At 32.6% G+C, this 13,434-nt stretch overlaps 1 long non-coding RNA gene across 1 annotated transcript; it reads left to right on the forward strand.

Annotated features, from left to right (window-relative positions):
• Positions 1-1,341: 1,341 nt before the first annotated feature.
• Positions 1,342-2,357, forward strand: LOC133176036 (uncharacterized). The gene is made up of 3 exons (XR_009719377.1): positions 1,342-1,459; positions 1,565-1,668; positions 2,345-2,357. It is a non-coding gene; the product is annotated as an uncharacterized LOC133176036 (long non-coding RNA).
• Positions 2,358-13,434: the final 11,077 nt, after the last annotated feature.

Here is a 13,434-nt window from a genome sequence, read left to right on the forward strand (position 1 = left end):
GAAAAAAGATAATGTACATGTAGCACAATGTGACGTCATGATAGGGGTGTACTAACATGAATGTAAGAAGTGATGAAACATTGGAAATGGAGAAGATGTTGTCGTTTTTATACAGCAGTCAGCATAATAATAACAATAGTGATGTACTTTGCATGCACTATGCCTAAATAGTAGTCAGGGTTTGACACATAGTGCACTCGCCTCCGGCTCGTGCACCATGTGTCAAACCCTGACTACTATTTAGGCATAGTGCATGCAAATTACAACACTATTATATAATCATGTCATAATTTTATTTTCATCAAATAACAGTAACAGTAGTTTTCCACTTTTTGTACTGTCTTTCAAAATGTACTCTCCTTTGAAAAATCATATGTACCAATTTCAAATCAATGACCTAAATATATTCTAATAATTTTTAGATGTTTGTCAATGAACAATTAGTTTGTCTCTGACATCGTTTCAACCATATTTTAGATAATACATAATTTTATGATTGGGCGCTGTTCCATATGGATGGCCGACATCACTTTTTCTGTCAATTTTTGAAACATATTTGTTGCAGTTTTTTCTTAAGGTCAAGAATTAGTAAATGAAAGGAGCCTACAATTTCTTTAATTTGAGAAATAGATTCCTTTAATGACTATAACTTGGTCAAATAAGGTGTATTGGGCATAACTTTTAGGTAAACAAGATTTAAAAAAATCATATTTTAAGCTGTTATTTTCAGTGAAAAATTAAGAAAACCTGTCATGAATATGGGAGTTTTTTTCCATGTCAGACAAAGGAAATGTATCCAGATTGCCTAGTATACTGTCTCTAAGAAAACTGTAATTTGTATGTTCTTAGCCTTTGAGGTAAAAAGTTTAATTTAACATGTACCAATTATAGCTGAACTCAGACAATTAGTCACCAAAATATTTGTCTATTGATGACAGGAAAGTTGAATTTCTCTGCCATTGACATTAGGTGTGTAACAGGAAAATGCTGCATAAGCAAGAACAGGATTTGAACCCAGCCCTCTGTATCACTAATCAGGTGCTTTAGCATGTTTATTAACTGAGTGATCTGGCGATGGGGATCAAGCCTGTCTGATCGCCAAATTCCTCCCTCCTTAAATTGTATTTGCCCTTGAAGACACAACTCAAGTTCTTTTTACCCCTGGCAAGCCTTTTACCTGCAAGTCGAGGGGTGATCAATGGCACCAAATAAATATGGGATGGACCAAACCAGGATTTGAACCTAGGTCCCCTGAATCACTAGTGTAAGTTTCTTTTTAAAAGGAATAACATTTTAATACACATAGTAAATTAGAATTTCATTTTTTTCAGGAAGTGGATAAAAAATTGGTATGTGTCGAGCAACTATAGCCACCTGATAGAAGGGTAAATTAGAAAGTTCAGATTACATTATGCCAACAGAGATGATAACAATGCCAACCAAGCTAAAAGTTGTCCAGGTTAGAATTATTTTTTTCAATAAATTACAATGTATGTACATTTAATATTTTCATATCAACTTACATGTATGAAGGTTGTTATTTTTTTATATACCTGTTGTGTAGGAAAACTTTTGTATTGGAGACAAGACAAGTTAATGACTTAATGATAGACTCACTGCAGAGAGAGATGTTGGAAAAGTGGATTTTGTTAACAAAAGGAAGATAAGGTAAAATATGAGAGGAGTTGTGAGTTTTGTATGACACAGTACTATTTGTTAACCAAAAAATTAATCTGAAAAATCTTGAGAAATTTAACTAAAGAAAACTTCATGAAAAGGAGCACATGCACATAAGGAGAAGCAACCTATTGAAAATTATCTTGCAGCTGTTCTCGGGTCAAAAAGTGATTTAGGATTAATAACTTGTATGCATATACATGTATATAAGGAAAATCTACATAAGAAAAGAAAGGGGGTGCATCTAGATAAACAATTTTATTTCTCTATGTTAAATAGCTGACATTGACTGTGTTCTTGATTTAAAAAAAATACGTACATATGTTGGGGTAACTTCAACTGAATGTTAACATATACTTTAGTTCATTGAAACTTGTGGACAGGATCATATGATCCTGCATGTACTATTTAAGCCTTGATTTTTTTTTTTTAACTTAGATGCTTAATTCAGCTTTGACAACTGAGTGTGTTGAACATCATTATCAAAGATTCCATTCATTTAAGATTTTATGTTGGTTAAGAAATCTGTCATTTAGGGAGATTTGTTTTTTATACATGTGCGTAAGTTATTTTGTAATTATTTTGTAGCAAAGTACATTTTTCAATTATGATTGTTCTAAGTTTTAGAGATTAATAGAGATTTTTCTTTTCTTTTTTTTTTTTACAGATCAAGGCTGCCAAACCTTTGAGAGATACGCTTCAAAAAGAGTGTTTAAATTCAAGACATTCAGTCACAGTACTCTGTAAATATTATAAAGTAAAAGTTATTTATTTAATTTGGAAAAGCATTTGAGAAACAGAGGATGTGAAAAAGACTTTGTCCATTTCAAGCTATCTGTTGTCAAGTACCAGGAATATGTGGATTTTATTCAACAACTTTATTATGAATTTGAATAGCAACTTTCAATGTCTCGAAGCTTTTTTATCAGTAGGGATGTAGATGTGAAATTATATAAAAATTATTTTTTAAAAGATATTAATCAAGAAAATTTTTGTAGATTAATAACAGGTAAAATTTGTAATGAGAGATCTTTTATTGATCATTTGCAGTAGTAAGCGACAGTTGTTATAATTATACCCCCACTCTGAAGTAGGGGGGTATACTCATTTACCCTTGTGTGTCTGTCTGTAACAATTTGTTGTCGCAGTTTTCTCAGCAACTACTCATCAAAGATGCTTGAAATTTTGACACTCTCTTTGACTAGGCATGCCATATTGTGGGATTCATGAGAGTGTATATTCACATCAGAGCTGGGGTATTACTAGTGAGCATTGGCTCACAGACTTCCTGTTTGCTGAAGTTTGTGTTTGACTTTCATGTCTTTAACATGATATGGCTTAAGGATATGCGCAGTATAGTTTGAACTATATTTTCTTATTCTCTCTATAATTTAAGAAATCCAGTAATTGAAAGATCTTTGTGCAATTTTATGATACCTGGTAATGCTTGCACACCTTATCTGAATCAAATTTTGAAGAAAATACCACATAAAACATTTTTTTTTTTTGGGGGGGGGGGTTCTTTTAAAAAATGCAAGGGTTTTCATCATTTGATATTTTTTTCAAAACTCCTGATACATGTAATGTATGCTGATTTTTTTTGTCAAAGAACACCTAATGGTATCATGATTTTCAATTATATTTTCTCTGAAAATTATCAGTTGGAAGGTTCACTGTAAAGTGCATGTACATTGCATATGACCTGAAAAATACTGTGGTGGCAAAAGACAAGAATTTTTTTTTCTCAGTTTTGGTACATGTACTATATTATTATTTCGTTAACCTGTCAATTTTAGATCAAATGAATAAAGGTTAAAAACTATTATTTGACTCTTTGTTTTCGTGAGTTATCTAGAGCAGGCTCGTAGCAACAGTTTCAAAAGAAAAAAAAAACCAAACTGACCAAAAGTGGGGGGGGGGGACTTCCCGAAATTATCTGACAAGCAAAAAAGAAAGGTGATTTACTGTCCAAATCCTGGAATTTGCCAGTGCTGGAGCTTACAACATCAAAAAGTGTGTGTGTGGGGGGGGGGGGGCATCCAGCATCTAAAGGGAAACTTACTATAGCAAAATACTATAACCCCCACCCCCCACCCCCCCCCATCCTACGGGCCTGCTAGAGACATCTAATAGTCTATTTTAATCAACATGTGAATGCAAATTTCAAATGGTTTGTCAACTAATATAGATAGATGTCTGTTGGAAAGGACCAAGAGAATTTTGTAATTATATAGATGTACATTATACAGCTGACCATATGGTCTGAAGTTGACATTAAAAATTGCAAAGTTGTAGAGTAAAATCAAAATTTGTGCCCCAAATTTTGTGATGACAGTGGCATTTTTCTTTTTAAAAAAAATTTATGAGTTTAAGTGAGCTTTAATGATTTTTATCTCACATGAGCTGAAAGCTCAAGTGAGCTTTTATGATCACCTGTTGCCCAGTGTCTGCCCATCTGACTATCCACTTGTCTGTAAACTTTTCACATTCGACTTCTCAGGAACCGCTAGGCCATTTTTAACTTAGTTTACTTATGGGGGTCCATAAGTAAACTAGCGCATGTGAAACTACTATTTGCAACTGTTATATAATTGTGTACCTCTAAAAATACCCATTATTATATATTATACATTTCAAAATTATAAAGACCAATAGCGCTTTTGAATTAGATTCAGCACGTACTGTTGAATTGGGTTCTTTGGATATAGGAAAGGGAATTTTTATTTCCAGATATTGTGTGTTGTTTTACTAAAATTTACCTTGAATTTGTTACAAAATTTTATTTACACACGTTTTTCTATACATTTGCTATCTCCAGGTCATCGCTCCACGATTTTAAAAAGTTATTTGTGTGTATCAAACTATTGACATTAAAATTTTAGATCCCTAAAAGCCTTTTCTCGACATATTCAGCCATATTTTGTTTTTAAAAAATAGAAATAAAATTGCAGTTTTGCTAAAAATTTTATTTCAAACAGTTTTGCGTATCGAACAATTCCCTGGTGTTTGGAAACATACTCATGTAATTTCTGTCTTTAAAACAAATTCAACAAGTTAATTACATACCGGCATCCTTATTATGCTGCATAGGAAAAATCTTTGAAAGAATATAATGTTCAAATACTTTGTAAATTGTTATGCAAACTACATTATGGCAGGTGCGTAGCCAAATAAAAGTGAAGTATACGAAGAGGACGACGGGGGTGGGGTGGGGGTTAATTTCCAGTTTTCACAAAAAACTATATTAAAAATATTATCAAATTAGCATGGTTTAACTATGCTACAACAAAAAGTGGATGGGGGCAACCCCCCTTTCAGTGAACATTTTCAATAGTCAAAAGTTAGGTTTGGAAAAGAATAGGCAGGGAACCCCCCCCCCCCCATACTACATGCCTGCTGTTGAGGGCCCAGAAGTTTCTGAGTTTTACCAAATACATGTATATCATTCATTTTCTTGCAAAATAAAAATTATGTCATTTATCTTTTGTTTAGAAATAGAAGACATAATATTTATTGTTTTAACGCAATGTTAATACTTCTACGGAAACTTAGTGTACATGTAGTTTAGGCTAAATATCTAATCGATATTTGGTATCATACTCTTTTCTATCGTTCAACAACTTGTATACTTAATGTTAATTATTAACAAAAAATATCGTATTTTAAATAATATACTACATGTAGTAGATCATGACATTCAAGGATGTGTCTGAAATTTTATTTCTCAAAGATCTTTAAAAAATATCAAAAATTATCAATGTATCAAAGAACGAATACAAGTTCATGAATGCTTTATTTAAATTTGGCAATGATTTAATAAAGGACTTCAAATTTTATTATATAGTCATGATTATATAAAATTCAAAGCGCTCTTCAGCAGTATGACACAAAATAATTCGAAATCCGAATATTTGTTGGATGGTACTGAGATTTTTTCTTCGAATAACTCTCTCTCTCTCCCATATATTTTATTTATTTATTCATCTATTATATTTATTTGTTTATTTTTTACAATTATGTGTATGCACTTGCATATTTGCGTATAGGCAGCTACGCGCCTATGTGGGTTTTTAAGAAATCATTAAACAGTCACCCAGTTAAAAGAAATTTATCATAATAAATGGTTTGTGTTAAACAATAAAGAATTCGAATTAACTTGTTTTGCATTTTGTGATAACAGCAAGACATTCAATACGGTTTGTTTAAAAGAACAACAGACAGCATAGATTTGCGGGTGAAGTTCTTACCCTGGTACCTTGTTGACTAATTATCTTTTCAATCAATCGCAACAGATCGAAAATAAATTTTCAGTATATTTAGTGAGAAGGACGGAAGCTGGAGTTCCCCAGGGCTCTATTCTTGGACTTCAACTTTTCTTACTTGATATACAAGACCTACCAGGTGGTCTATTGGGTACCTCTAGGATATTGTCATATGATGCATGTTCGTGTCAAACACCTTTCAAAACGTGCAGAACTTAGAAAGGCTGAGCAATCACGACTTATAAATGAAGAATGGCTAAAAACGACTTGTGAAATTTAATCCCAATTACCAAGCTAAAATTATTAATATTTTTCAGCAATGAAAATAAAATATATAATTGCACTTAGTGTTGAATAATCAAGAAATCGATCCTTCTCTTGGTCAATATCATCTTAGACTTACATTCTCAACCCTGGGGAGTGGAAAAACCACACTGACAGTATTATACAAAAGGCTTCCAAAGAAATTGCAGTTTTTCGTAAATTAAAAGGGTTAAAAGGGTGATTTCTTAGCTTAAATGTATTCTAGTATTACGTTTATACATGTAAGACCGATACCACTTTTGGAATATGCATTAGAAGCATGGAACAGCATCTCCGCAGCTGCTCTGAAAGGCCTGATAAACTTCAGCAAGAAGCTGTACATATTGTAACTGGCGTTCCTGTTTATTGTGCCTTGCAAGATTTCAAGTATTTTGTGCTGCCACGGTATATTATTCTTAAATTGAATCATTTAACTATTCTCTGTTAAATTTTAGTTCACTATAACCTTACAACTGTAAGAAAAAAAAATGTCCACCTAAGCCAGATTTAGTACTTACGAAAATATACACTGGTCACCTTAACTCACGTGAAAGGGTTACAAAATATTAGGGAGACCAATTTTTTTGTATATTTTTACCTACGAGTTTTCTGTAAAATTTAGCGTTAAAATGGTAATTAATAAGCCCAAGTACCAACAAAAATGCATTTGGTTTTTATTTCAAAGCATAGAGGAAAAAGATAAATTTTGTCTACTTAAGCCGGATTTCATGGCATTGGTCCCCTAACCCAGAAATCAGGATTATATATATATATATATATATATATATATATATATATATATATATATATATATATATATATATATATATATATATATATATATATATATATATATATATATAGATAGATAGATAGATAGATAGATAGATATAGATATAGATATATATATATATATATATATATATATATATATATTGTTTTTTGTTTTGTTTTTTTTTATTTGTTGATTGTTTGGGTTTTTTTTTTTTTTTTGTTTTGTTTTGTTTTGTTTTGCTTTTTTTTTTTTTTTTTGCTCAATAATTTTTTTTTTTAATTGTATTGATGTTGCTTGTACTTGAAAGCCGCGTCCCATGGTATTAAAAAAACAAGGTACATCTCTCTCTCTCTCTCTCTCTCTCTCTCTCTCCTTCCTTGAAAAAATTGCTGCATTAGTTTTAATAAATAAAAATCACTTAACATAGACGGTGTTCAAGCAGAGCGACAATTCATCGTGTCGATGAAAATTAAAATGAAAAACAGGTTCTCTCTCTCTCTCTCTCTCTCTCTCTCTCTCTCTCTCTCTCTCTCTCTCTGTGCAGTAAAGTTTAGATGCCAAATCGGAATATCGGTTGTTTTTTTTTTTTTTAGATAAAAAATACATCCGAATTCTTTACAAGGATGGGCAATTCTTCTTAGGACTTTACTGATATCAGACACATGTAATGTGGTTCAAAACTAAATATTGAGGACGCTTAAATTGTTTTATTTAGACTTGTCATGTGATGTGGCAGTCATGTAATTTTAGCAAATAAACGTGCAGTATTGACGTCTTATATAAATACCGATATTGCAAGTTTAATTGCAAGATTTCGTAGTTTGTGAAAAGTGCTACGAATCTATATAGATTCTACTATCTCATTGCTAAAATTGCAATTGCTAGACCGCAAGTTGAATATTTTGCTGGTCAATATCTTTATTATATCGCCAAACCCCTTAGCTCTGTCACAACCCTATTTCCGTCACATGGAAACTCCGCGCTGTTGGTAAACGAATTCAATTGTGACGTAATTTTTTTGTATGCTAAAAATCTGCAATCAAATGTCGACAAATTATAAAAGTCAACTTCAAGAATGCGTAAAAAATAAACAACAATTTATTTTACCTACTGTCACGGTAGCTCAGTAGGTAGAGCACTCGCTCCGTGATCGGAAGGTCGTGTGCTCAAATCACGGTCGTGACTGACCTATGTCGGAAAAAAAACAATAGGTAGAAACTGTTCCTTAGCCAAGCGCCGGAACTTTTAAGTGAAAGTTGTGGGTCTTTCGGATGAGACCTTATAAACCGAGGTCCCGTGTCACGGTAAGCGTTGGTACGATAAAGAACCCTCACTGCTCAATGGCCCTGAGTGCCGAGAAAATGTCTAAATTTGAAGCCCTTCACAGGTATATGGTGACGTCTCTAGATGAGTGAAAAATTCTCGAACGGGACGTAAAACAACATAGAATCAATCAATCTATTTAACCTTTCATATTTTATCTGAAATCAGTAAGCACAGTTTCCTTTATGTGCTATTCCATCGATATCTCAGGCATGTGCGTCAATATGCTCTGTTTCACATGTCAGTCATTTTTATGATGGCCTAGGTCAAAGCAAAGGCTTAACAGGACATACCATATTGAATAAAGCTAAAAATGTTTTATTTTTCGTCTACATTTGCCCTAATCCACTACACGTTGGAGATATTACATATAAAATACGTTATATTAACGTTATTTCTTCTGTTGTTGATACGTTTCTTAAAATGCAATTTAATGATATTTTAATTTTTTAAAAAACTTTTTTTTTGTGTGTTTACAAGTTTAAGGAAAAGGGACCAAAAAAAAAACGAAACTGAAAATAAATTTCTATTTAAAATGTTGACATATTTTAGAGGGCCCTGGTGACGGAGTTAGGGTGCATTGAACGTATTGTACATGGATGTGATACGCGTTCTATGTAGTGGTTCTATAAAAGCCCAGTAACTGCAACTTTTTAATAGTAATAAAACAATGTTTTGGTTCATTACTAAATGTAGCAAACAGGAAATAAATAAAAAGAATAAGTAAGAGAGTAACGCGGTATGTTTTCCGCATACAGTGACCGAATTGGGTAGTAGGGGATAGATACATGTATAATTAACTCATTTGCAAGATTTCATCAGGTTCACAGCACGTTTAAGATATCTTAAAACTTCTTGACTTTTTGTGTAAAAGCTTGTCATTATCCTTAGAGGGTTTGTCCTTGCAATATTTCGATTTATTAAGACCCTTTTATAACCCTCAAATGAATCTGCATACAAATATACGACACATAGATCACTTGTCTAGGGAATGTACGGAAAGTATTTACATAAAATCTTAATGTAGACATCTCATTCAAATTAATGGCCTCTTAAATATCTGCAAATAATATTTTATTTTATAAAATACATTTTTCATTGTATAGAGTATAACTTGTCCCGCCTCTCACTGCATACAAACTGCGTCAAATTTTACATGACGTCACAGGGACAATTACATTGCGATCAGTGAATTGTTTATATCTTACTGTGTGAGATTTAACTAACAAAAAAACTGCATGTTATAGTAAGTGTTCATGTAGTTTATAGGAAACCCAACTGTTTAAATTGTAAATCATTTCATTTGGTGGTAATTTGAAGAACTGACTTTTTGTGATGTCATAGTAAATATTTCCAGTGTCATTTAGGCCACGCCTTTTTTGTAGCCTTAACTGTGCTGCGTCTCTCTCTGTGTAAAAGTTATTATATCACATAACCCAAAGGCTGCAGCGAGCTATTCCGATCAAATTTTGCCCGTTGTACATGTATGTCGTTGTCGACCTTGTTGTCGTCATTGGTGTCGTTCTAGTCGTAAGCTTTTCAAAATTTAATTTTCGTCTTCAGAACCACAAGGCTAATTTCAACCAAGCTTGAAATGGAGTAGCCTTGGGTAAAAGATTTCATATCTCTTCAAATAAAGGGATACACCCTCTTGAAAATTGAGGTAATTAAGGGAAAGGAAAAAAATAGGTTGGGAGTCATTAAAAATCTTCTCAACAACCATTGGGCCAAAAAATGGAAATTTAGAGAAATTTTTTTGATATAGTGCATTTTTGTTGAAATCATGGTCTCTGGGGATAAGGTTGGGACCACAACGGAGGAACAAATTTTAAGAAGGGAATATGAAGGAATTTTTTTTCTAATTTTCCCTCTCACGAACTGCAGGACCATGATTAGTTATATTATTTATATGCAAGGATACCCAGGTATTGCAGATTCAAGTTTTTTTTTTCTTTCAAATCATGGACTCTGGGAGTATGGTGGGGCTACCATATGGGATCGTTACACTTTGCAGTTTCCAGGAAATCTCTTTGAAAATCATTATAAGAATAACAGGACCATTATTACTGATATTAATATGCAAGCATCCCCAGGTATTACAAATTCAAGTTTGTTCAAAACATGGCCCTCAGGGTATAGCCCCTGTAGGATTTTCAAGTTTTAGATCTAAAATTATATGAAACTGTGTTTAAAGATCTTACCTCTCAAGTATAACAGGACGATGATTCTTGATTTTTGCAAGAATCTGCAGGTACTGCAGATCCTAGTTTGTTCAAAACATGGCCTTCGTGGATACTACTGGGCCCGAGTATGCTATCAATGTTCTACATGGTAATATAAAGAAACATTTTTGCAAAATATTCTTTTCACGAACAATAGGGCTGTGGTTGGTGATATGTATATGCAAACATTATTAGATATATTTAAGATTTGGCACCTTTGGGTGGGGTGGGGCCACAGTAGAGAATTGAAAAATATCTTTATTTTCAAAATCTTGTTGTAAAAACAATATGGTCATGATAAGTTATTCTAAAACGCAAGCATCTTCAGGAAGTGTACATAAAAGTTTGTTTAAAGCATTGCCCGCTCGGCCAGGGTGGACAAGTGTAATGAAGAAATACTGGACCAATGTTACTCTGATGAGCGTTGTGGCCCATGTGTCTTTTGGTGGTCTTAGTCGGACTCAAACGAATTCAAAGAATCGCAAGAATCTGATGAAAGTGATTGAAAAGCAGACAAAGTGTTGACGGTCAGTAAAACTGAAGAGAAAGTAAATGTTAATGATACAGACTCAGTAACATTTCTCAAAGAAGAATCGGTAAACAAAACTGACGTGACAGAGATAACGCCGATTCTTCAGAAAAGAGAATTTATAAGAAGACTGAGGACATCTGCTGGGATTTTGAAAAAGGAAAGCTGTAACGAAATTCCCGAGGTATTTATTTTCGTCGTGATATACGGACAATGTGTTTATTTTAAGACAAAACAGTCGAATAGTTAGAAGGTAATTCAAATCATGTAATATCTATTTCCTTTTTCTGTTTATTAGTTTATCAAATATTCAAGTAAGTATTATCAGGTTGTTTTTATCTATTTTCAGTGGATAAGCTTTTGTGAAAGTGATGAAACTTGTCATTGTAATTTTCTTCTGTTTTAATTTTATTTAGATTTATTTGACATATATTTTTTTTTTATATATTTTAATTTTTTTTATATTGATCTTTATTGAATAGAAGTACACGTATAACTCTTTGAAATTAAAAATGACTCAGACTTACATATACATGAAATTCATTAAAAAGAAATCTTACTTTTATATTATAATATCATTTCTATAATTATAATTATTGCCATTGAAATTTAGAAATACTGATGTTCCAGGATTCAAAAAAGCTCTACAGAAGAGTTTCATAAAAATCTAAGTAAATATAAAGTTTCAAATTATCATATTTCTACGCCGGATATTTGGTGAAATTCTGAAAAGTTTAAATTAATATCCTCCATTTTGTCGCTGACATGAATATGTTTCTTACTACGAATTAGCAATGATACCTCACTTCAAGTACTCGATTTTCAATCCGGATTCGCGTGTCACCTTCGCTCTGGTGTTAGGAATGGTGGAAATCAAACGAAATAAATTAAGTACAGGTTCATTTAGGAATCATGCAATATTGAAAATATGTGATAAATAATATGAAACCGACTATGTTCAAGTTGATATTAAAATAAAGTAATGACTGAATTAGAGCATCTCACCAAAAAAATCCACTTTTGATGTCAAATCAAAAAACTACAGGCAGTTGAAGTTTTGGGCTTGGGTCCCAATTTTTAATGAATTATATAGTAGAATTTGAAAAAAAAAAAAAAAAACAACTCAGCTTTCCCAAACCAGAATGAAAAAGTGATGCATATTTTTTCTTTAAGTCTAGTGACATTAACATGTATGCAAAATGACAGACCTGACAAATACACGTTGTCTGAGAAATGTCTTTGAAGGAGTAGATTTTTTAATTCTGTGAGAAGAGAGTCCAAGATTTCCGTATCGGAGATTATTGTAAAAAGACGCCTTGCTAAAATGTATGGAATATTATTCATGGTGTGTCTAGGGTGATATGAATCACATATAAGGCATTGCTTTGTATCTGTTATTTTGTAGAAAAAGTCCGTTATTATACGGTCACAGTGACTTACTTTTGGAATCTCAAGGCAATATCTGAATATTTCAATTAATAAAAAGCTTAGCATCATCAAACTCTGTCATCTTGGATCGTCGGAGTGTGTCAACTCAAAAGTAGGTCACGGTGATTTACTTTTGGAATTTCATAACTTTATCGGAATATTTCAAATAAAGGAGGTCTCGTGATATTTGGGTGAAAGATTCAACGGTCAAAGGATAAAAAGAATGTTAGCAAAGTTGACAATCTAAAGAGAAACATTTGACCTTTAAGTGAAAATTAAACTTATTGTAAGTCATTTATTACATCAATTTACAAGCTAATCCCTAAGACGGAAGACCCACTCGTTGCTTTGCAACAAGCTTTGCTCTAGTTAATATTTATTTTTCTTTTTTTTTTTTTTCCTTACCGATTCTGTGCACTCGATTTCTCGAAAACAGTGCGATGAATTCCTATGAAACGTTCAGGACTTATGTTACACCGCTTGAACCTTATGATTTTTTTTTTCTGTTTTGATGACGTCTCTTACGGTTCGGAGATTTCGTCAATTTAATGATTTTTGAAGGGTCGGGTTGTCCGCATTTTCCCATAAACGGTTCTAGATAGAAACATGAAAGTTTCAGAAATGATAGACCTATGCCTGTAGATATACGTAAGGTATTTCATTTTTACCGCAAATGCTAGACGTCGACACTCGCTATGGTCCGAAAAAAGGCATATCGAAAATAGCAATTATCGGAGACGTCGGACTTTATTTTCGTCGATTGACGTCACTTCCAGTCAAACCAGAAATTGTTTTAAGTTGCTTCAATGTCCTAGCAATTGGATGATTAAAGTCCCTGAAGACGTCTTGCATCATTATAAGTTGTATGCTCTTCAAAACAGTATTCTTTTTTACCTACTTATTTGCATTTTTGAC

The sequence above is a fragment of the Saccostrea echinata genome, unplaced genomic scaffold (genome assembly GCF_033153115.1).
Source record: "Saccostrea echinata isolate AGI-Se365-2 ecotype Australia unplaced genomic scaffold, CSIRO_AGI_Sech_v1 ptg000065l, whole genome shotgun sequence".
Lineage (NCBI taxonomy): Eukaryota > Metazoa > Mollusca > Bivalvia > Ostreida > Ostreidae > Saccostrea > Saccostrea echinata.